Genomic DNA, 26,253 nt, shown 5'->3' with positions numbered 1-26,253 from the left:
GAAACTCCAGTACTTTGGCCACCTCATGTGAAGAGGTGACTCATTGGAAAAGTCTCTGATGCTGGGAGGGATTGGGGGCAGGAGGAGAAGGGGACGACGGAGGATGAGATGGCTGGATGGCATCACTGACTTGATGGCTGTGAGTCTGAGTGAACTCCGGGAGCTGGTGATGGACAGGAAGGCCTGGCGTACTGCGATTCATGGGGTTGCAAAGAGTCAGACACGACTGAGCGACTGAACTGAACTGAACTGATTTAATTAAGCAGGTTGCTTTGCCCCTGCCCTAAGGTCTACTTCCTACACGTTTAGCTCAGATAGATGGTAAAGAATCTGATTGCAATGCAGGTGACCTGGGTTCGATCTCTGGGTCAGGAAGATCCCTTGGAGAAGGGCATGACTACCCATTTCATTACTCTTGCCTGGAGAATCCCATGGACAGAGGAGCCTAGCAGACTACCGTCCATGTGGTTGCAAAGAGTTGGACACAATTGATCGACTAATTAAAAAAAAAAAAGAGGAGGACCTTTTTTTTTTTTTTTTAATGAAGCAAAAGAAAAAGAGGAGAAGTAAGAAAAGATACAAGGGGGGATAAAAGACCCCCACCAAAAATACTGAAGAGCAGTGAAAGTTTTATTGGAGTTTTCTTAAGGACTGCTGAGGCATTTGTACTGTACCTCACACCACAAAGATAATAGATGTCTTGTTGAAATCTTGACCAGTTTCACTCAGAGTTTCTCTTTCTGTAGAAATCCCAACATCTCCCTTCATATAGATTCTTCCTTACCTAGGTGACACTTTTCTTCCCCTGTTTCCTCCACAGTACCTCAGAGTTTGCCCCCCTGTTTTCACAAAGATCAGTTTAACTTCTCTGCCCCCCATCATGTCATCTGGCTCAACAAAGGACAGGAAATTAGATCCTAGCTTGTTGTCCATTCGCTCAGTCATGTCCGACTCTTTGCGACCCCATGAACTGCAGCAAGCTTTCCCCAAACTGAGACATTTTAGTCGCCAACAATATTAAAGCAATTACAGCAAGCAATTAAAACTATTTCACAAAAGAGTCTCAGAAGCCCAGCAACAATTTAAGCCCTCTTTTGCATGTACAGTTTTGGTACTGGTTTTGTTTGCTCACTGATGTATCCCAAGTGCCTATAAGAATAACTGGCATAAATACGTATTGAATAAATTCATTTGAGACCTAACCTTTCAAGTGAAACAAAATACCATTAGATTATCTTTTCTATTTTTTTCTCTTTAATAATGTGTGTGAGACAAGTTGTCACACATGCATCCATAGGAAAGAATACAAGTTTCTGTCATCAATATTTTATGATGTCACTTTAAGTCAAATTACATATTTGACCTTATATTACAGAAGATTATATTGAACTTTTGATCAACCTATCTACTTTTTTCCATTGGAATATTGGCCCAACTAAGAAATAACATCAAGGAAAAATTATTTTTTGGCAGAAAAATGTCCTCTCTAAATTCTTATGTGTTTTGTTTTGATTTTTCCTTAGTGACTGGAGGTCAGTTTCAATCCACTAAAGCACAGATTCCAACTTTTCAATCTGGTTTTCTTGAGTACAGACCCTGTGCCAAGAATGAGGCAATGACAACATCACTACCAAGACAGACACACAGACCCTGAGTCCAAGGCATGTTCCAGTGACTTGTAAGCATCTCCCTACTCAAGTTTACTCCCCAAATCCCACTTTTTAACTTCAAATGGATCTATTCTCCCTCTCTATGGCCAATCCTTATGAAATGTTTTGTCTAATGCACTGGTCAGGGTGTTCCAGACCCTAAAGATCTCATAATGGGAGACTTCCCTGGTGGTCCAGTGGTTAAGACTTTGCACTTCAGATGCAAGGGGTGCAGGTTCAGTCCCTGGTTGGGGAACTAAGACCCCACGTGCTGCCTGGAATGGCCAAAAACATAAAAATTTTTTTTAAAAAGATATAATGGAATCATCTATTATTACTGACCATGTGTCCTCTATGGATCCTTTCTTGCTTCCTTTGAAAACTTGGATTTCAATATGCTTGTGAATGAATCAGTGACTATAAGTGTAATTATCAAAGAAATAATACTTTCATTTTAGCCCAGGAAACAAAGGAGCAAAGTATTTTTGGCAACCCCCAAAGAATCCTATGTTATTACATATGGGATGTTGAAGAAAAGCAGTGCCCCAAAGGAACGGTGGCATGCCCAACAACTAAAGGAACAGACGTCCACCACAAGTAACATGAGCACCCAGTTTGGATGAGACCCATCTCTGCTATAAGACCAGGGACAATTCACTTAATATGAACCTTCACTTTGTTATGACTCAAGTATTGATATACTGATGCGCTTATTTTGTAACTCTCCTTAGTAAGTTAACTGTGTCTGTTTTTCCGTGAGTCTTCAATACTCAGAATAATCTTTTCCTGTTATAGCCACATTCTCTATCATCGACAGAGATATTCAACTGGTTATTTTGGTTTCTCTAATCCTGCTGTTGAGAACACCTCCAAGGGAGCTTTCGGTCAGGAGCTGACCATGGCATTTAAGGTCACGTGCTCTTGGTAGAGAAGGAGAATTTGAAAGGAAACCAAGATCAAACCACTTATATATTTTTTAAAATTTGGACCTAGTCACTTCCCTGATAATGATATTTAATTTGTATTTGATATGTCCTTAATACTGCAAGCTTTTTTTTTTTTTAATGCATCATCTCATTTAATTCTTATAGTAATCCATTGAAATCAGGTATCAGGGTGTTTGGGGCTTCCCTGGTGGCTCAGTGATAAAGAATCCAGCTGCCAATAAGGGAGACCTAGGTTCAATCCCTGGGTTGGAAAGACCCCCTGGAGAATGAAACGGCAACCCACGCCAGTATTCTTGCCTGGGAAGTCCCATGGGGAGAGGAGCCTGGAGAGCTACAGTCCACGGCATCACAAAAGAGCTGGGCATGACTTAGCAACTAAATAACAACAATCAGGGTGTTTGACTATAAGTGATAGGAAAAATACGAAAAACGAACTTCAGCTGACAAACAATAAGGGCATTTGTTGGCTCACATGACTGAGAGAGAGGGTAGCATCAGGTTTGGTTTATGGATCCAGCGGCTTTACATTGTCACCAGATCCGCAGGTTCTGTCTCTGTCCTGACATTCAGGGGTGGATCCCTCCGAACACCAATTCCCCTCTGTAGGATGGCCATCAACAGGAAATCTGCGTCCATATTCATATCTAGCATGTGAGTGTCCCCACATGCAATGAAAACAGTGAAAAAACTGCCCTCCCCTCTTCACGATCTGCCTAACTTGTCAGCTGCTTAGCTCTGAAACAGAAAGTGTTGGGAATAACAGTCAGGGAGAGGAGGAATATTATGGCATAATTGACTCAGCTTCCTGAATCTACCCTGGTTGATCTGGATGAGTTAGAATATATTCCTGGAGCTGGGGCAGTTTTCTGAACCATGTTGCCTCTTACACAATGGCAGAGAAATGGAGCAAACCTGGGGGAATGGGGGCAACTACAATGTGCATTACAGGTAAAATACTGCTGTTTCCTAATTTACAGATGAGAAACCTGAGGCATAGAAGAGGAAAGAGAAGCAATGCCCAGGATCATAATTGAATCTTAAAAGTCTATCTCCAAAAGACTATCTCCATAGTCTATCTCCATAAAAGTCTATCTCTATACCGAGTGAAGTAAGCCAGAAAGAAAAACACCAATACAGTATCAGTTCAGTTCAGTTCAGTCACTCAGTCATGTCCGACTCTTTGCAACCCCATGAAATGCAGCATACCAGGCCTCCCTGTCCATCACCAACTTCCGGAATTCACTCACAGTCACGGCCATCGAGTCAGTGATGCCATCCAGCCATCTCATCCTCTGTCATCCCCTTCTCCTCCTGCCCCCAATCCCTCCCAGCATCAGAGTCTTTTCCAATGAGTCAACTCTTTACACGAGGTGGCCAAAGTACTGGAGTTTCAGCTTTAGCATCATTCCTTCCAAAAGAAATCCCAGGGCTGATCTCTTTCAGAATGGACTGGTTGGATCTCCTTGTAGTCCAAGGGACTCTCAAGAGTCTTCTCCAACACCACACTTCAAAAGCATCAATTCTTCAGCACTCAGCTTTCTTCACAGTCCAACTCTCACATCCATACATGACCACAGGAAAAACCATAGCCTTGACTAGACAGACCTTAGTCGGCAAAGTAATGTCTCTGCTTTTGAATATACTATCTAGGTTGGTCAAAACTTTTCTTCCAAGGAGTAAGCATCTTTTAATTTCATGGCTGCAATCACCATCTGCAGTGATTTGGGAGCCAAAAAAAATAAAGTCTGACACTGTTTCTACTGTTTCCCATCTACTTCCCATGAAGTGATGAGACCAAATGCCATGATCTTCGTTTTCTGAATGTTGAGCTTTAAGCCAACTTTTTCACTCTCCTCTTTCACTTTCATCAAGAGGCTTTTTAGTTCCTCTTCACTTTCTGCCATAAGGGTGGTGTCATCTGCATATCTGAGGTTATTGATATTTCTCCCGGCAATCTTGATTCCAGCTTGTGTTTCTTCCAGTCCAGCGTTTCTCATGATGTACTCTGCATAGAAGTTAAATAAGCAAGGTGACAATATACAGCCTTGACGTACTCCTTTTCCTATTTGGAACCAGTCTGTTCTTCCATGTCCAGTTCTAACTGTTGCTTCCTGACCTGCATACAGATTTCTCAAGGGGCAGGTCAGGCAGTCTGGTATTCCCATCTCTTTCAGAATTTTCCACAGTTTATTGTGATCCACACAGTCAAAGGCTTTGGCATAGTCAATAAAGCAGAAATAGATGTTTTCTGGAACTCTCTTGCTTTTCCATGATCCAGCGGATGTTGGCAATTTGATCTCTGGTTTGTCTGCCTTATCTAAAACCAGCTTGAACATCAGGAAGTTCATGGTTCACATATTGTTGAAGCCTGACTTGGAGAATTTTGAGCATTACTTTACTAGCATGTGAGATGAGTGCAATTGTTTGGTAGTTTGAGCATTCTTTGGCATTGCCTTACTAACACATATATATGGAATTTAGAAAGATGGTGATGATAACCCTGTATGCGAGACAGCAAAAGAGACACAGATGTAAAGAACAGACTTTTGGACTCTGTGGGAGAGGGAGAGGGTGGGATGATTTGGGAGAATGGCATTGAAACATGTATAGTATCATGTAAGAAATGAATCGCTAGTCTAGGTTCGATACAGGATACAGGATACTTGGGGCTGGTGCACTGGGATGACCCAGAGAGATGATATGGGGAGGGAGGTGGGAGGGAGGTTCAGGGTTGGGAACTCATGTACACCTGTGGTGGATTCATGTCAATGTATGGCAAAACCAATACAGTATTGTAAAGTAAAAAAATAAAAAAATAAATTAAAAATACACTGTTGGAAAAAAAAATGTCTATCTCCACCATAACAAATTATCTTTCATGTATATTTCTTGGAAGATTATGATATATAGGAAGAATTAAGGGACAAACAGGGCTTCCCAGGTGGCACTAGTATTAAAGAACCTGCATGCCAATGCATGAGATGTAAGATACATGAGTTTGACCCTTGGGTTGGGAAGATTCCTCTGGAGGAGGGCATGGCAACCCACTCCAGTAGTCTTGCCTGGAGAATCCCATGGACAAAGGAGCCTGGTGGACTACAGTCCATAGTGCTGACAGAGTTGGACACAACTGAAGCCACTTAGCACACATGCAAGGGAAAGATGAGATTACAGTCTTTCCCCTGCCCAATTACTTGCTGTTAATTTCTTTGAAAATGAGAATTATAAAACCTCCTTACTGAAGTAGTAGCAAATATTCAAATAGAAACCTTTCAGAAGAGTGGCATTGCTTGGGAACTTGTTGAAGCACAAATCCTCTGCCCTAACCCAGAACCACTTAATCAGAAGTTCTGAGGTTGGGGTCCAGCAATAAATACTTTATTAATAACAAGCCCTCCAGGTGATTTTGATGGTTGCTAAAGTTTGAGAACTGCTGGTCACACACCTTGCTTGGTGCCTAAGCTTTTATTTGTTGTTACTTTTCTAAAGACAATGAGTATATTGACTTCTATCTCTAAGAGTTTACAATTTAGGGAAAGACAGAATTCTTTATCAGTTTCTTTAATATAGGACTGGTCCTGTTTGATAAATGCTCCGATACAGGTATAATTCGCTTTGAAAGCTTATAAAGGGTTGAATCTATTTCTAACAAGATGAATCACAAAAGGCTTTATAGAACAGGCAAGAAACAGAAAGGGGAGCATAGCTATGAACTAAAAGCAACAGAGATATTTAAATTTTCAGTGGTTACAACAAAGTTATATCTAAAAAGTTAAAATTCAGTTGACCCTTGAACGATGTGAGGGTTGGCAATGCTGGCCCTCTGCACAAAAATTCGAGTATAACTTACACCTATGCCCCTAGAAACTTGGTCCCATACCCTCAGATTCAACCAGCCCAGGACTGTGTAGTACTATAGTATTTACTATTGGAAAAAAATCACATATAAGTGGTTCCTCACATTTCAAACCTGTGTTGTTCAAGGGTCAACTGTGTAACAATACAAACTAATATATTAGAGGCTAGGAATAAAAACCTATCAGAAGTCAGAAGATGAGGATTTTAGTCCTGAGATTATTACACTTACCAGCTGGCCCTTAACATTGTTACTTAGTTGCTAAGTCATGTCTGACTCTTTGTGGCCCCATGGACTATATACCCATCCAAGTTCCTCCATCCATGGGATTTCCCAGGCAAGAATACTAGGAGTGGGTTGCCATTCCCTTTTCCAGGGGATCTTCCTAACGCAGTCATTGAACCCACATCTCCTGCATTAGCAGGCAGATTCTTTATCACTGAGCCACCAGGGAAGCCTGGCTGTTAATGTGCTGTTTCATAAAATAGAAAAGAGGTTGGATCTCCACCCCCATCCTGTTCTTAACCAGGGGAAGTTAAGGTAGAGATAGGGCATGTGTAGATTTAAAGATTCCACAAGGAAGTGTAGACACACTCTGGTAAAGAAGCCCCAGACTCAATGGTCTCTAATTGGTGACCATGTAAAGAATTCTTAAAGAAAAACTAAATACATTAAGAACTGCTGCTGCTGCTAAGTCACTTCAGTCATGTCCGACTCTGTGAGACCCCATAGACGGCAGCCCACCAGGGAAAGAAGCATGTAAATATCATTAAAAATCATTTTAAAAGACAGATTCTTCTTTTTGTGGTTGTTGTTCGCTTAACATCTCTGTAAGTCCTTAGGACCTAAACACCCAATTGATCAAAGGGATACATCTGTATTATGTACCAACTAAAGAGTCTCCTTCCCTGCATGGATCACAAAGTCCTTGGCAATCACTTCCATACCAGACTAGTGAGAATTGTTGTTTTCATTTTCCAGATGGATAAACAGAGGATAAAGGCCTTGTTATGTGTCACACATTTCAGTCACCGAATGAAATACAATGGATGTCAGTCTTCCCGTCCCTTCAACAATAAAGAGCTTTTAAGCGTTTGCAGTCAACAAGAACTTCTGGAAAGATTACACTGGCTGGAAAGTCATATATATGGATGATATCCACAAATAGGAGAAAAATGAAATTAAAGCTGAGTGTCTAAGCTCACTGACTCTCAGCAGGAGAGACAGAAGTGCAAAGTTTTAGCAAAGAAAGGTTTGAAAGAAAATAAGTATAGCTGATTATCAAGTGCTGTTTTTACACAGTAAAACAAGGGCAAAATTACTCTTCTTTAAGTAGTAATTCTTATCCCTTGATTGAGTCACTCATCCATTCAGTAAATACCTATTGATTGCCTTTTATGTGCCAAGTACTCATCTCTGTATTAGAAATGCAGCAATGACCAAAAGCAAATAATAATAACATAATGCAGTATGTACTACTACTGTATTAATGAATAGTAATAGCTTGCTGAATAAAATGTCACAACCCAGTATGAACTAGCATTCTCTCTGGAGGCTTCCCAGGTGGGCACTATGGTAGAGAATCTGTCTGCCAATGCAAGAGACGTGGGTTCAGTTCCTGAATTGTGCAGATGCCCTGAAGGAGGAAATGGCAACCCACTCCAGTATGCTTGCCTGGAAAATTTCATGGACAAAGGAGCCTGGCGTCCTACAGTGCATGGGGTCACAAGGAACTGGAGATGACTGAGTGGCTGAACACACACACACACCCAACTCTTCTAACTGTACTTCTTTATTTCCTACTCAAATACTGGAAGAGATGTGTAAAAGAAAAGAAAAGCTACCTTGATATTGTTTAAACACAAAGCAGCAGTGTTCTTTCAACTGTGCTTGAGATGGAATAAAACACAAGCACATCTGACATTAACTTTCAATGGTAAATTCATTATATATATGTTTTTTAAGAGTAAATGCTTTGGGGGCTTTAAAAAACATCTCTTCATCTTTTTAAATGTTAATTTACTCACACTGATGATGCTCTCAGAGGTTAGGAAATCTTTTGAGACAGAAAGTAGGAATAGAGTGATGCAATATTTCTGAGTGTCGTGTGATTTCGCAATTTCTTTTTCTGTCTGTTTGGATTTCCAAAAAGGAAGACTCTCATATGTCAGCAAGCTCATGAACTGAAGCTTACAATGACAGAAATAAAACCATAGAGTTTCCAATATATGAATATAGGTAATCATGTTCTTTGATGGGATGCTGGCTGGCATTAATATTTGATCTCCTGAGAAACATTAATTTTTCTCTGACAAATTTGCTAGCTTGCTTCATCTGAACACATGGACTATAAACAATGCCTAATAAGAAAACTTTCTGTTTTCTCCAAGGTCAAAGTTGAAGCAAGTAGAGGGAATTCAGTTTTTCTTCAGTTCAGTTCAGTTCAGTCACTCAGTCGTGTCCAGCTCTTTGCGACCCCATGAATCGCAGCATGCCAGGCTTCCCTGTCCATCACCAACTCCCGGAGTTCACTCAAACTCATGTCCATCAAGTCGGTGATGCCATCCAGTCATCTCATCCTCTGTCGTTCCCTTCTCCTCCTGCCCTCAATCCCTCCCAGCATCAGAATCTTTCCAATGAGTCAACTCTTTGCATGAGGTGGCAAAATATTGGAGTTTCAGCTTTAGCATCATTCCTTCCAAAGAATACCCAGGACTGATCTCCTTTAGAATGGACTGGTTGGATCTCCTTGCAGTCCAAGGGACTCTCAAGAGTCTTCTTCAACACCACAGCTCAAAAGCATCAATTCTTCGGCCTTACTTGACATTATTAATTTTTCTTGTAATCAGTATTCTCATAAAGATTGCAAACCTCTTACTGTTAGCACAAAAATGTCGCAAATTTCCAGAGCTAAAATGTAAACAGATGAAATTGGAAATATATAAAAAGATGGTTATTAACGTCTTCCATTTCCAGATATAAAGTTTGAACTTTGTGCTCTCATTGTTAAGACAAAGTCAATGTAACTGTAAACAAGAAAACATACTCTTGTTGCCTCATATTCTACTACTCTAAACACCTATGAGAATTTTTTCTGATACTTAAGCCATTAACCTACTTATGCTTTCAAAGTTTCTGTGTGTTTTTTCAATATTTGTTGAGCATTTCTGGTATAGTATAGATGGCTCAGAGGAGCCTGGCAGGCTACAGTCCATGGGGTGGCAAAGAGTCAGACATGACTGAGCGACTCTCTCTCATAGATGGCCCAGTGATAATAGGGAAATGAGGAAGAAAGAAAAAAATTAAAAAGCTTTGCGATGGCATTAAGAATAGCAGCAATAAAACATAATTGCCTGGAAATCACAGCCTTGGAGGCAGGTTGGTTAAATAAAATGCGTCATATTTGGTTTGGAGTCAAGAGATGATTGGAATTTGTCTCTATTGAACATTTATTTGGCAAAATTTAGCCAAAGTTTCATGACTCAATATTCAAAATAAAGCAAAAAGAATGTGAAGATGTGAATTAATTTTTAAAAGTAAAATTGTCAATTAAATATAATGTGGCACAAAAAGATTATATGGAAATGAAATGCAAATTAAGTATTTTATTGCCAGATCCGGAAGCAAGGCTTTGAGAAACTGTCATCATTATAATTGCAGAATTCTTCACTGCATATTCTTTCAATGTTTTTAGATTGTTCTCATCTTTACTATACCACATTGTATTAAAAGGTACCGAAACCTTGTTTGTTTAGTTTATGCACATCACAGTCCACTTTCCCAAGGAGATTAAGAATTATCCTCCCATACAGTTGTCACCTGATCACAGCAGTAAGTCCCATGCATTTAACACTCCTGCATAAAAAGAAACACCACCATACTAGAACTGCGATGATGATACAATGAATCACATCAGTAGCAAGTTATATGAAGTTTTAAACTTGTTAGAGCAGATATGGTAGTAAAAATAAAATTTCACCTCCCCTAAAACTCTTCCAGTCCCCAAGGCCATGACTTTAAAATAGATGCTGCATGAATTCATTCCACATCTTGCTAGTATAAGAGTATTAATACACCTCGCAAAATGTGTCACTCATTAGCAGGTAGTAACTCAAGCAAAGGAAGCACTCTGGCTGGATGAGTGATTGGTCAGCAAGGCCTGAATCATGGGAAGCTAGTCTCTGGTGTATCCTCTTGGTCGAGAAAGTGGGAGGCGGTGGTCCAGTGAGCCAGGAATTGCCTGGCAGCATCAACATCCTGGCTAATGCTCAGGGTACATTGTATTTTTTGGCTTTTGCTCTCGAACCAAAAGTTCAAGCATGAAAAGCAGGACTGAAGCCTCTTCTCAGCTAGAGCCAGAATACCCCCAGTTCAGCCAGATGTTAGTTTGAGGGTGGAGTGGCCCAGCATTCCAGGAGTGGCACATGTCAGCCAGAGGTGTGCCAGGGCTGTGTCCCAACTGCAGAGCTGGGCTTGCCACACATCCTTCACTTGGTTAAAATACTGAGTTTCTGGGCAACTGGGCAGAGATGCTGTTGATTCAGAGTCAAGATGCATGCTGAGTCTATTATCTCACCCTTGGGAGGCATGTATTAGAGAAGAGTCAGGCTGTAGCCTGTAGATTTCAGCCCACCTCTCCATCATGTACCTGAAAGCTGCTCCTGGACCCTTTTGTTTCCTCATTCTTCAGAGTAAAGCACTCATGTTCCCCCCTTGCTCCTTTTGTAAAACCAAAGGCTTCTACAACAGTGGTTCCTGGAGCTGACTCTGCAACTGAAGGAAGGAAACACTTCTCCACTTCTCCTTCTGGCATGACTTGTTCCCTTTCAATGCTGACATTGATGTTTTTGTTCATAAAGTATAAATATATATATATATTTTAAAACTACAATGTAGACTGTACTTACAGGGAAGAAAAATCAGAATAGCATAGAGTTGTATAAATCGAAAGTAGAAGAAGTCCATATTATTACCCTTCTGTACCCGCCCCCCCTTTGGTGCTTTTCTGCAGAAAATAGGTATGTGTGTGTATGTGTGTGTGTGTGTGCGCGCACGTGTGCTAGGTTGCTTCAGTCATGTCCAACTCTTTGTGACCCTATGGACCATATCCTGCCAGGCTTCTCTGTCCATGGGATCCTCCAGGGAAGAATATTGGAGTGGGTTGCCATGCCCTCCTCCAGGGGTCTTCCTGACCCAGGGATCAAATCCACCTCTCTCATATCTCTTGCATTGGCAGGTGAGTTCCTTACCACTAGCACCACCTGGGAAGCCCAAATATATCCAACCCTCAGCGACCCCATGGACTGCAGCCTTCCAGGGTCCTCCGTCCACGGGATTTTCCAGGCAAGAGTACTGGAGTGGGGTGCCATTGCCTTCTCCGATACACACACACACATATACACAAATATATATACATATATATATACACACATATGCATACATGTAAATGTTTCTATGAGTTTGTGCTTTTGGGGGGTTTATTTTTACAAAAAGGGGCTCTCAGTGTTCTCTTTATCTGCCCCAGGTACCGGGGCAGCAGGTGGAGGAGATGCAGGCGCAGTTTGCCTCCCTCCTCTCCTTCTCCCCTTGCCCCTGCGCTGATTCTGTGTGACCTAATGACAAAGGAGAGCCCTCTGGTGTGGCATCCAGGATGCGTCATGCAGCAGAGGCGTGGCCACTGGCACAAAGAGCATCTGGTTTTCAAAGACGACTCAAGAAGCCAAGAGTCAGGTACTTGGGTTTCAGGGCCCAGCATAGGCCAGCACCAGACTGACTTTAACCAGTCAGGAGGGGCCATGCTAATGACTTCATGGTATGTGATTCAGCTGGAAATGTCAAGGATTTGAATGCAATGAAACTGGAATGAACCTTCCCAGTGGCTAAAATTTTATGGCTCACTTTTGCACAGCTCTTAGCACAAAAGGCAATTAGAATATATGTGCAAAGTGGCAACCTGATTAGTTCACAGGCACAGACACACACACACAAACACAGTGCTTTTCACACATCTTAATTGCTTTTCTACTAAGGAAAGAGAAACTGCAAATCATGAAACCGTGGCATCCTTCATTCTATTAGCAGGTAATATATCCTGAAGAGCAGTGAAAAATGACAAAAATATACACATTTACAGGGCAAATTGAGGTTAAGACACTGCTGACGTTAAGACACTTAACCTAGAAGACAATTATAAAGTATGACTGTTCACACACACAATATACATATTTCTGTACAGAAATTTTATGAGTTACTATTAGAGATAATGGTTAAGGTTCTTATTTTTTGCATTTCTCTTGCTTTCCCACATCAACCTGTAGGTTAAGGGGAAAATATTGCCTTGGAAAGATCAAAGATAGTAAAAAAAAAAAAAGAGAAGAGTACCAAAGTAAATTACTCAGTAGTTCTGCTGAATGCTCAGATAGAATTATCTTGAAAGCCCATATTTACAAAAGAATAAGGGATATTTTAAGTTCCATAAGACTTGGAGCCCGAGGGAGCCAGAGCCCCAGGGAGCTTCAGTGTAAGGTAAAAAGTGGGTAAAATGGCTAGTGTCCTTATCATTAAGATAGGAGATATATGCTTCTCCAGACTGAAGTGGTGAGAAAATTCAAAGGAGACCTGGTTAGTACCTAAGTCCCTGAGAGGGCACAGTAGAAGCCCCATAAAGACTTAGGGAGACTAGAGATGGAGAATGTGGGAAATCTTGCCTCTGTTTGTAGAGTATGCCCAGAGGAAGCTCCAGACATTTCAGAGAAATGTGTTCAGCAGGACAAAAGAGCATAGTGGATGAGAGAGGATCTGAGCGGTCAGAACTGAGGGGAGTCTCATCCCACACAGGGCACGAGGGGACCCACCAGACCCCCCAATTCTCAAGAGCACAGGGGTGGCTGACAATAGCCAGGGGACCCAAAGGAGCCTGGGTTCGGATGAAGAGGATATAGAATTCTGGTCATGTCACCTGCAGTACGTGGACTGTGAGCATCAGCAGTGGAGACCAGAGGGACAGAGCAGATTGGGTTCTATGCCCACCAAGGCCACAGGGACAGAGGATGATGGAAGACCAAGGACCGCATTCTCACCGGATGTTAAGGTGATATACATGCTTTATTCTCCTCTTTCAATATCTCAGCTCCAGAAAAGGAGAGGGGAAAGACAGAGAAAGAGTAATCCTGAGTTAAGTGAGAATTACTCAAAAGAAAATGAGTTTTGAACTATGAAATGCAGTTTTCCACTGGCAGTGGAAGTAGGGCTAGGCTAAGATTAGTAATAGAGAAACAAAACTGCATGCTGTCATCATGACTGTTAGCCTCCAGCTCTAATCCTCCCTCTTCTTCAAGGGAACCAGGTAGGCTGTAGAGAAGCATTATCTTTGTCTTACAGGAAACCACCAGAAACAAAAAATAAGAATCCACCAGAAGCAGTTGAACCAAGAAGCCTCAAGATGGCAGAAGCTTTGACCTCCAGTGGACCTTGGCTTTATAATAGACTCATTGTAATACATTAGCATGCCACAGAGCACACCCACCAGTGCAATGACAGTTAACAATTGTCTTGGCAACAGATGAAAGAACCCTGCAAGGACTGATGGAGTCGTGCATATTTCTCTCTCTCTTTACTCAATCCCCTCCCTTTTACCTTGACCTTCTTGTATATATGGTGTCTTGGCCTGAGTGGGTTTGAAAGTTGACTTGCAAACTAAGTTCTTCTTTCTCCATTCTCTGGCCATTGAATAAAGCTTGTACTGTTTCATTCTCAGCAACAGTTTCCTTATTGGCTGTATATATCCAAACAGAAAAAGAATCGTCCTTGCCAAGACATGAGGCTTTTGTTGGGCTGGAGCCCAAGTCGGGGTCTATATAACCAATTTTGTAACAATGCTATACCTGAGTCTTTGTCTGGAATTTCATGCCCAATGAAACACATAAGCTCAGTCATAATATCATAGATTCTAGTGGCAAAATATAGCTGGATAACCTTGGGCAAATTTTTTTTATACAAGATTCTGCTTCAGTTAAACTAAGGATAACAGTATCTTGTAGCCTTATTGTGAGGATTAAATGAGATAAAGGTGTTACCCTAAGACCTGGCATATGGTAAGCCCTTACTAACTAACCCACACTAGTACTCTTGCCACCAAGGCCGCAGGGACAGAGGATGATGGAAGACCAAGGACCGCATTCTCACTGGATGTTAAGGTGATATACGTGCCCATGGATAGAGGCAGCAGGCTACAGTCTAGGGGGTCACAAAGAGTAGTACATGACTGAGTGTGTATGCACACACACACGCCTTTAGTAAACGTTACTTATCATGATTGTGACAATAATTATCATTGCGCATTTGTTCATTCTGAGTCTGAACTTTTAATTCAGTTCAGTTCAGTCGCTCAGTTGCGTCTGACTCTTTGCCACCCCATGGACTGCAGAACTTTTAATTGGTAGGATTTAATTACCTGTTGTACACATAGCATTGCACATCCAGCTACCAAGATTGTAAACGCTAATGAAACAGAAGGGCAGGGAAAGAGCACAATCTTTAAAAGAATGACATAGCCCAAGGACATGACTTGAACTGATCAGAACCAGATAGGTCAAAGACAGCAGACAGTTGACTTCCACTTGACTCTGAGCCTCAGTATCCGCTTATTGCAACACATCAGCAAACTAAATGACCCACCCACAGGCACCAAGACAGTTCCAAGGTCAACCATAAAGGTCAAAAAGTGGGCAGTGGCCCAATTCCTAGAAATCCCCACCCCATCCCCCAGACGGCTGGAATTCTCCTCTCACTCATTAGCTCATGAAATTATCCATCCTTATAAAATAACTGACAAACCTCTAAGGTCTGGCCACTTTCACCTTTTGAGATGGCCCACACTGCCTGTGGAGTATGTTTCCCCCAAGGCCTCTCACCTTCTGAGATGGCCCATACTCTCTGGAGTGTGTATCTCTCTGAATAAATCCATTTCTTACCTATCATTTTGTCTCACACTGAATTCTCTCTGCAATGAGACATCAAGACCCTGAGCTTCATTAAGTCCTGAGGCTAGACATGATCTCAATTAAAAGAGTGGGGGTTGAAGTCCCAATCTGGATTACCTGGTTTCACTAAGAGGTGAAGGGGACATTCGTGCACAGGTCTTTAGAGACAGTATTTAAAGTGTACCCCCTTTTACATGTTTGTTTATATATACTGTTTAATTCTGAGAGCTTGTTCTGAGGGAGAGATACGTACCTCTAGATTTGGCAGAATTTGAGGTAAGATTCCTTTGGATAAAGGAATAAAAGTAAGATGGAAATCTAAATTTTAAATGAGGAAAGTTTCTTTCCAGTTTCCCACCCTACCGCCCATCCCATATCTCTTAGGTGGAGGTGTGGTGGGTGGCCCAAAGCTTCACATTTGGTTTCCTCTTTGCCAAACTCGGGCTTCCTTGGTGGCTCAGAGGGTAAAGCGTCTGCCTGCAATGCAGGAGACCTGGGTTCGATCCCTGGGTCAGGAAGATCCCCTGGAAAAGGAAATGGCAACCCACTCCAGTATTCTTCCCTTGAAAATCCTATGGACAGAGGAGCTTGGAAATGGCAACCCACTCCAGTATTCTTCCCTTGAAAATCCTATGGACAGAGGAGCTTGGTCGCAAAGAGTCAGACATGACTGAGCAACTTCACTTTCACTTGCCAAACTCATCAGAGGCACAGTGTCCTTGAGCCTCACCCTGGCACACACTCAAGAACACTGCTTTATGCTTGGCATCCTGAAAACTCCTTTAGGATATTCAGTTATGGAATGGTTTTATTAATGTATTGCCCTTATATAGTAACCAGTATTTACAACATTTTTGATGTGGCAGCAGTATCCATGTCTCTAGGGCCTCCTTGTGATTTGAGAAATTTCATCAGACAAAGCATTCAAGATGTCTCTTATTCAAGAGTGGGTGGGCAATCCTAGTTTCAACCCCGTAAGGCTATCAAAATACAAAGGCTGTGGAAATTGCTGTGTCCCCAGATTCGATTCCTGGGTCAGGAATATACCCTGGAGAAGGGCAGGGCAACCCACTACAGTATTCTTGCCTGGAGAATTCCATGGACAGAGGAGCCTGGCTGCCTACAGTCCATGGGGTCACAAAGAGTCAGAAACTAACACACTGAGCCACTATCACACTCACACACACACACACAGGTAATAAAACAATAGCCACAGGGGCTAATAGTCTGTATCTGGCAGAAGAGGCACCATAAAGTCTTTGCTTGATCTCTGGGTGGCCTCAAGGCTTTCAATCTCTTGACTCAGTTAATTTATTTACAAAAGGGGGATAATGATACTGTGCCAGTTTGCCTCAAAGGGGTATTATGTAAAACAAAAGATTGTGCTTTTGAAGGACAAAGCACTATGCAAATGCTGTGATTATCATTAACCAGCATTGGTTAATGGTGAGTCAGTTTGTCTGTTTACTACAGCCATTCCCTGTAGCAATGTAAAGTGCGGCATTTTCACCCTGGGCCTCTAGATTTCATTCAAGATAGAGAACTCAACTGAGTCTCTCAGTCTCTCTCCTAGCTTCTGAAACAAAGCAAAACCGACTTATTCCATTAGATGGAAGGTTCTGTCCTACAAAGTGTGAAGTTTAGAGGCAAAGACTTGGCCATATGAAATGCAAGTGGCCAAATGTCAGTTGAATTAGGCCTGCCCTCAACACACAGATCTTTTTTCATCTGATTATACTGTTGAAAAGAAAAGTTATACAGATCAACATTTGGCCAGCCCTTTAAAAAGCGGAGCTGTGCTTTCTTACAATCATTAATAAGAATAAATGTTCCTTGGCATCTACATATGTTATTCAAGCTACCCTGAAGTCCCTGCCTTGTTTAGACCTCATCTAGAAATATTGGTGAATCATTCTTTAGTCACACAAATGCATATCTTGTGTACAATTGTGGGAAAAACACACACGAAATTGCAAATGATCATTCTTAACCCTAAGGCCAATTCTCTGATGTTTGAAGACACGGAAGAGTCTGTTTTTTTCACGATTACTCAAGTTTCCTCAGGGTCTGTCAAATTGCTGAGGAGACTCAAAACAAGCCCTGATCTACTGGGACAGATGCCAGCTTTATGCTTTGGTCTGGCTGTGGAAAATCCCAGGGTTTTCTCTAGGAATATCTGGGTTGGGACATGTGGTTAGATCACCACCATCATCATCTTTTTGTGTAGGTCCGTCTCTTCAAAATTGTTTCTTTCTCACACTGGGCTCTCCGAAAGGCCTTCGTCACCATTTCATTGCTGTTCTAACTGAATTCAGATCTGAGAGACAAGAAGGTCTAAGATGCTGAGTGGTTTCCTGGCCTGCCTGGCTTCACAGAACACCCAGTAAGGTCATTTCAGGGGGCTTATGCAAGGGACAGAAGTGGTCAAGGACAGATCTGCTAGGCCCTAGACTTCCTCTCTTGACTTTGTTTCCTAAAGTAGATTACAAACTCCTGCAGCTGGGGGTCCATGCTATTCTTTTGAATATTTCATGAGCTACACCCTGAGAGACCCTCCTGAGGAAAAGTGGCTTCTGGGGTAAGTCACATCCAAATTTGATCTCAGGGCAAGAACCCACATTTATTATTCCTTGAAGATAGAGATGACATGCTCTATGTCATTCCTTGACAATGTGATTAAGAAGGAACACACTATTCTTTTCTCAATAAACTGCTCACAAAATCTGGTTCCTACACTTTAGTGACAGCTGCTCCCCTCACACTCCAGGGTGTTCCCACAGTTACTTACTAGAATCTACCAGGTACTTGCTTTTTCACTGATTTTGACTTAGAACTGGTGAACATAGAGGTATTTTGTAAACTAGAGGAGAATCTCATTTATTCCACAAATACAATCAGCTACGTTCATTGTCGAATTATATTCAATGGCATTGATTATAATACCAGTAGATTCACTGAAATAGGTTAAAACAACCCCCATTCTGAATATTTGTTGATAAAATTGATACCTGAAGCATGTTACAAAGGAAAGAGAGCTGGTGCTGGAATTCAGGGCTGCTTCTACCAAGCCCCAGATGTGAAGTTCTGAGTGAAATAGCTAACTTTTCTCAGACCCTCTAAAAATGAAGAGTAGAAAAGAGGCAGAATAGCATTAGGATGAGGACCTCGGCCTTTGTAGCTGGACAGGCCTGGATTCCAATCCAATTCTATTCTACCGCTTATTAGCTAAGTACTCTTGGGCAAGTTACCTAAACTTTCTATTTCTTTGCTTTCTGATCTGTGAAAATGCAAATATAGTGCCACAGCACCTCACAAAATTGCTTTTACAATAATTAAATAAAAGCAAGTCTCTAGTGATTACTTGGGCTTTTCTGGTGACTCAGATGGTAAAGAATCTGCCTATAATGCAGGAGACTCAAGTTCGATCCCTGGGTTGGGAAGATCCCCTGGAGAATACAATGACTATCCATTCCAGTATTCTTGCCTGGAGAATTCCGTGGACAGGGGGAGCCTGGTGGGCTACAGTCTGTGGGGTTGCAAAGAATTGGACCTGAACTAAAAGCCTCCTGATGAAAATGAAAGTGGAGAGTGAAAAGGTTGGCTTAAAGCTCAACATTCAGAAAATGAAGATCATGGCATCCGGTCCCATCACTTCATGGGAAATAGATGGGGAAACAGTGGAAACAGTGTCAGACTTTATTTTTGGGGGGCTCCAAAATCATTGCAGATGGTGACTGCAGCCATGAAATTAAAAGACACTTACTCCTTGGAAGGAAAGTTATGACCAACCTAGATAGCATATTGAAAAGCAGAGACATTACTTTGCCAACAAAGGTCCATCTAGTCAAGGCTATGGTTTTCCTGTGGTCATGTATGGATGTGAGAGTTGGACTGTGAAGAAAGCTGAGCGCCGAAGAATTGATGCTTTTGAACTGTGCTGTTGGAGAAGACTCTTGAGAGTCCCTTGGACTGCAAGGAGATCCAACCAGTCCATTCTGAAAGAGATCAGCCCTGGGATTTCTTTGGAAGGAATGATGCTAAAGCTGAAACTCCAGTACTTTGGCCACTTCATGCGAAGAGTTGACTCATTGGAAAAGACTCTGATGCTGGGAGGGATTGGGGGCAGGAGGAGAAGGGGATGACAGAGGATGAGATGGCTGGATGGCATCACTGACTCGATGGACGTGACTGTGAGTGAACTCTGGGAGTTGGTGATGGACAGGGAGGCCTGGCGTGCTGCAACTCATGGGGTCACAAACAGTCGGACACGACTGAGTGACCTGAACTGAACTGAAGCAACTCTTACAGTGCCTACTTCAGTATCTGGCTCATAAAAATAGATAGTAAACTGTGGTTTAAAAAAAAATCCTGAAAGAACTTTTGAGATCTCAAGGTTTAAAATCCTATAGTTTTAAAATGAGAATTAGAGGTCCAGAAGTAAAAGATCCCACTTAAGGTGAGTGAGATCACATGTTTGTGAAATAAATTCCCAAACGTTCTATGAGGTCTATGATCTGGACAGAGTGCTATCACTTTGTGACCTAATCTATCTACTAAGTAAGTGGACTATTAAACTTGGTGATCACCAAGTTTTCATCCACATAAAATGCCCGTGATTGCATTGCTATTGAGCCCCGTCTACATTTAGAACACATTGCTGATATTGTGGGTGCTATAACAGGCATATGAGAATCTGTCTCTGAGCTTAAGAGGGTTAAAGTTTAGATGGAGAGACATTTATATAGCATTTATGAGACGTAAACCACTGGTACAGCCACTTGACAAGGCCAAATTTCAAGGGTCAAGCAGATTGGACACAGATAGTGAGATCCCTTTGATTTGGATGTCATAGAGAAAATAGACCTTTACCTGTGCATGAATACTGAGCTGGATTTGAGTACACAAATTCAAAGAGGAGAGGGGAGGAGAGGGGAGGGTATTATGCACCTTGCACCTATGTACCTGGATAAAAGTACAGGGGAAGAGATAAATGTCATTAACCATGTGGCATTCATTTAAGCACTTTTCAGTCATCCCTTAAGTGGAACTGACTTCTCTCAGTGTGAACTCTTATTTTCATAAGTGGCAGTGGGGGTGTTCACAAGTGTGTATGTGTGTGTGTGTGTGCATGTGAGCACACATGTCAGAACTCTTGACTTTAAATTTTGGCAGGAAAACAACACCAAGACCTGGTGAATCCCCAAAGGCTCTGCACCCAGAAAAGTAGAGCTCATCTATGATTCCTCTTGCTCTTGATTAACTCCAGTCCATCAGCTCCTTCTGGCTCCTTTTCCTCTAGCATATATTTCAGTTTGCTCCCCTTTTATTTCCACTGCCCCAGTATTAGCCTTCATTATCCACTGTTGCACAGATGCTAAAGGTACCCCTGTTCCATTCCTGATCCTATAATGCATTTGCCACAGGGTAGTCTTCTGATCACGTAAATCACATCATGGAACCCTCTGCTGAAAACCTTTCAACAATTGTCAGTCGTACTGAGTATATAATCCAGATGGTTTACTCTGGCCTTCAAGTCTATGCAGAATCTAGCATCTCAAACCTAATGTCGTGTTGCTCATCCCCTCCCTTGCTGTTCTTTGAACAAAGTGCTTCCAGACTCAAGGTCCTCATGCTCCCCGTGCTCTCTTCCTGAGCTGTTACTTCTCCTGTTTTACATAACCTTCTTACCCTTCAAGTGAAGTGAAAGTCGCTCAGTTGTGTCTGACTCTTTGTGACCCCGTGGAATTCTCCAGGCCAGAATGCTGGAGCGGATAGCCTTCCCCTTCTCCAGGGGATCTTCCCAACCCAGGGATCAAACCCAGGTCTCCCACATTGCAGATGGATTCTTTACCAGCTAAGCCACCAGGGAAGCCCAAGAATACTGGAGTAGGCAGCCTATCCCTTCTCCAGCAGATCTTCCTGACCCAAGAATCGAACTGGGGTCTCCTGCATTGCAGGTGGATTCTTTACCAACTGAGCTATCAAGGAAGCCCTTACTTCAAGGGCTCCAGCTTAAATATCACCTCCTCTGAGAGATCTTTTTAATCTAACTATATAAATAATTTCTTTCTGGGATTCTAAATGGCAGCCTATGAATTGTCCTTATCTTTTTTTTTTTTTTTTTTTTTACAATTTTTGATACTTTCTCAATTAGTTAGTTTCTTAGCTTTAAAATGTTTGTTCTTCCTACCAGAATATAACTTCTACAATTAGATCTTGTCTGTCAGGTTCATTTTTCAGTCTCCACGATCTAATGCTGAAGTCTGCAGAGAACATTGAATAGATAAGCTAAAGGAAGTAAATGGAAAGCCATTATAACAAGTAACTATCATTAAATGTAATTGCTTTCATGCCCATGTTCACCTCCTGATTTGGTAAATGTAGGACTGCAATCATGTACAAAGCAGTTGCTTTATTTGAGGGTAATTCTAAAAGAAATATTTATTTTATTATTTCAAGAGAATGACTGTTACATCTTATGAGTAGGGGGCTCAGAGCTCTTTGGAGTGGTTGATGGGAGATTGGCTGTTAACCTTCATTAATAGCTAAGCTCATTACTTTACACTTGGAAAGAACCAAGTTTCTGTCTCTGTGAGATAATGAATTATTGAATATCATGGGGGTTGATCTATAGTTTAAAGGGAAAATATTATATTCTCTTTGCCTAGTGACTGCCATACTATTCTGCCAAGTCGTTCTCTCTGAGGACAGAAGAAAAGGGCTCTTGCTTGGCTATTTTGCATCACTTTTGCGGCCAACTGATGATTGTAGTCACTCTCTTTTAGTTTTCCTCTCATGATCAAAGAACATTAAACACTCACCCAGCTGCTTTACAATCTTACCCAAATATCTTGCCTAAGGTCACTGAGTCAATGCATTTGTGATGTATATTGCAAAGCCTTTATTAGTCCAATGAGTTGGACAAAATACTGCCTCTTTTTGATCTAATCTACAGTTTAATCAAGTTCAATAATAATGACAATAGGATACAAGCATTCATCTTCAGGAGTTTTTTTTTTTAATGTGTCTTTTAAATGCGGCTAGAACTAACACCCGAAAAGATGTCCTTTTCATTATAGGGCACTGGAATGCAAAAGTATGGAGTCGAGAAACACCTCGAGTAACATTGGGCCTTGGAATGCGGAATGAAGCAGGGCAAAGACTAATAGAGTTTTCCCAAGAAAATGCACTGGTCATAGCAAACATCCTCTTCCAACAACACAAGAGAAGACTCTACACATGGACATCACCAGATGGTCAACACCGAAATCAGATTGATTATATTCTCTGCAGCCAAAGATGGTGAAGCTCTATACAGTCAACAAAAACAAGACCAGGAGCTGACTGTGGCTCAGATCATGAACTCCTTATTACCAAATTCAGACTCAAATTGAAGAAAGCAGGGAAAACTGCTAGACCATTCAGGTATGAGCTAAATCAAATCCTTATGATTATACAGTGGAAGTGAGAAATAGATTTAAGGGCCTAGATCTGATAGATAGAGTGCCTGATGAACTATGGAATGAGGTTCATGACATTGTACAGGAGATAAGGATCAAGACCATCCCCATGGAAAAGAAATGCAAAAAAGCAAAATGGTTCTCTGGGGAAGCCTTACAAATAGCTGTGAAAAGAAGAGAAGCGAAAAGCCAAGGAGAAAAGGAAAGATATAAGCATCTGAATGCAGAGTTCCAAAGAATAGCAAGAAGAGATAAGAAAGCCTTCTTCAGCGATCAGTGCAAAGAAATAGAGGAAATGGGAAAGACTAGAGATCTCTTCAAGAATATTAGAGATACCAAGGGAACATTTCATGCAAAGATGGGCTCGATAAAGGACAGAAATGGACCTAACAGAAGCAGAAGATATTAGGAAGAGATGGCAAGAATACACAGAAGAACTGCACAAAAAGGATCTTCACGACCCAGATAATCATGATGGTGTGATCACTCACCTAGAACCAGACATCTTAGAATGTGAAGTCAAGTGGGCCTTAGAAAGCATCACTACGAACAAAGCTAGTGGAGGTGATGGAATTCCAGTTGAGCTATTTCAAATCCTGAAAGATGATGCTGTGAAAGTGCTACACTCAATATGCCAGCAAATTTGGAAAACTCAGCAGTGGCCACAGGACTGGAAAAGGTCAGTTTTCGTTCCAATCCTAAAGAAAGGCAATGCCAAAGAATGCTCAAACTACTACACAATTGCACTCATCTCACATGCTAGTAAAGTAATGCTCAATATTCTCCAAGCCAGGCTTCAGCAATACGTGAACCGTGAACTCCCTGATGTTCAAGCTGGTTTTAGAAAAGGCAGGGGAACCAGAGATCAAATTGCCAACATCCGCTGGATCATGGAAAAAGCAAGAGAGTTCCAGAAAAACATCTATTTCTGCTTTATTGACTATGCCAAAGCCTTTGACTGTGTGGATCACAATAAACTGTGGAAAATTCTGAAAGAGATGGGAATACCAGAGCACCTAACCTGCCTCTTGAGAAATCTGTATGCATGTCAGGAAGCAACAGAACTGGACATGGAACAACAGACTGGTTCCAAAAAGGAAAAAGAGTACATCAAGGCTGTATGTTGTCACCCTGCTTATTTAACTTATATGCAGAGTACATCGTGAGAAACACTGGACTGGAAGAAACACAAGCTGGAATCAAGATTGCTGGGAGAAATATCAATAACCTCAGATATGCAGATGACACCACCCTTATGGCAGAAAGTGAAGAGGAACTAAAAAGCCTCTTGATGAAAGTAAAAGAGGAGAGTGAAAAAGTTGGCTTAAAGCTCAACATTCAGAAAACGAAGATCATGACATCTGGTCCCATCACTCCATGGGAAATAGATGGGGAAACAGTGGAAACAGTGTCAGACTTTATTTTTTTGGGCTCCAAAATCACTGCAGATGGTGACTGCAGCCATGAAATTAAAAGACACTTACTCCTTGGAAGAAAGGTTATGACCAACCTAGATAGCATATTCAAAAGCAGAGACATTACTTTGTCGACTAAGGTCCATCTAGTCAAGGCTATGATTTTTCCAGTAGTCATGTATGGACTGTGAAGAAGGCTGAGTGCCAAAGAATTGATGCTTTTGAACTGTGGTGTTGGAGAAGACTCTTGAGAGTCCCTTGGGCTGCAAAGAGATCCAACCAGTCCATTCTGAGGGAGATCAGCCCTGGGATTTCTTTGGAAGGAATGATGCTAAAGCTGAAGCTCCAGTACTTTGGCCACTTCATGCAAAGAGTTGACTCATTGGAAAAGACTTTAATGCTGGGAGGATTTGGGGGCAGGAGAAGAAGGGAACGACCGAGGATGAGATGGCTGGATGGCATCACTGACTCGATGGACACAAGTCTGAGTGAACTCTGGGAGATGGTGATGGACAGGGAGGCCTGGTGTGTTGCAATTTATGGGGTCGCAAAGAGTAGGACTCGACTGAGCGACTGAACTGAACTGAGCAATGTGAAGTGACTTAGCAGCAGCAGCAGCAGCAGCAATGTGCAAAACCATTTTTAGGCATCATCTCTTTTAATCTTGTGTAACAAGCCTATGAAATAGTAATTTTAATTTCCATTTCACAGAGGCCGAACCTGAGATGTAGTGAAGCTAAGTAAGTAGCCCAAATTGATGCTGTTAAAAAGTGAACTTGGGTTTCAAACGATTCCATAAATGCCAAGGCAGTATCAATGTTGACAAGGTAATAAGAGAGAATCAAAAAAAGAAAGAAAGAATCAGAATCATACACATGTTTTTAAATATCAAATGATGTACAGATGATCCCTTAACCTACAATGGTTTGAATGATCATTTTTTTGACTTTACAATGATGGGAAAGTGATACACATTCAGTAGAAATGGTACTCTGAATTTTGATCTTTTCCCAAGCACATGAGCTTGGAGGTGTACACTCCAGAGGTGGTGGGCAGTAGCCCCCCACATTAGCCACATGAGCACAGGGGTGATCCATACACTTCTAACTTACACAATGTATTTACAACTAATCTGTTCTTTGCTGTCAGTATTCAACACATTACGTGAGAGAGTCAATATTTTATTATACAGTAGACTTTGTGTTAGATGATTTTGCCCAACTATAGGCTAATGTAAGTGTTCTGAGCATGTTTAGGACAGGTTGCTCAGTCACTTCAGCCATGTCCAACTCTTGACTCTTCAGTCATGAATCTGTGGACTGTAGCCCCCCAGGGCTCCTCTGTCAGTGGGATTCTCCAGGCAAAAATACTAGAGTGGGTTGCCATGACCTCCAGGGGATCTCCCTGAGCCAGGGATTGAACCCACATCTCCTTATATTTCCAGTACTGGCAGGTGGGTTCTTTACCACTAGCACCACTTGAGAAGCCTGTAAGGTAGATTAGGCTAAGCTATGATGTTCAGTAGGTTGCTGCTAAGTCACTTCAGTCGTGTCTGACTCTGTGTGACCCCATAAACGGCAGCCCACCAGGCTCCCCCGTCCCCGGAATTCTCCAGGCAAGAACACTGGAGTGGGCTGCCATTTCCTTCTCCAATGCATGAAAGTGAAAAGTGAAAGTGAAGTTGCTCAGTCATGCCCGACTCTTAGCGACCCCATGGACTGCAGCCTACCAGGCTCCTCCATCCATGGGATTTTCCAGGCAAGAGTATTGGAGTGGGTTGCCATTGCCTTCTCCTCATTCAGTAGGTTAGAAAGAGGAAATGCATTTTTGATTTACATATTCTACTTACAATGGGTGTTTTGGGACACAAACTCATTTTAAGTTGAAGGAGACCTATATAAACAGGTAAGTTTTTAGATATTTTATATGAGAATAATTTAACTTT

This window comes from Ovis aries, chromosome 5 (genome assembly GCF_016772045.2).
Source record: "Ovis aries strain OAR_USU_Benz2616 breed Rambouillet chromosome 5, ARS-UI_Ramb_v3.0, whole genome shotgun sequence".
Taxonomy (NCBI): domain Eukaryota; kingdom Metazoa; phylum Chordata; class Mammalia; order Artiodactyla; family Bovidae; genus Ovis; species Ovis aries.
The sequence above is the reverse complement of the archived record's forward strand: the minus strand, read 5'-3'. Positions refer to the sequence as shown.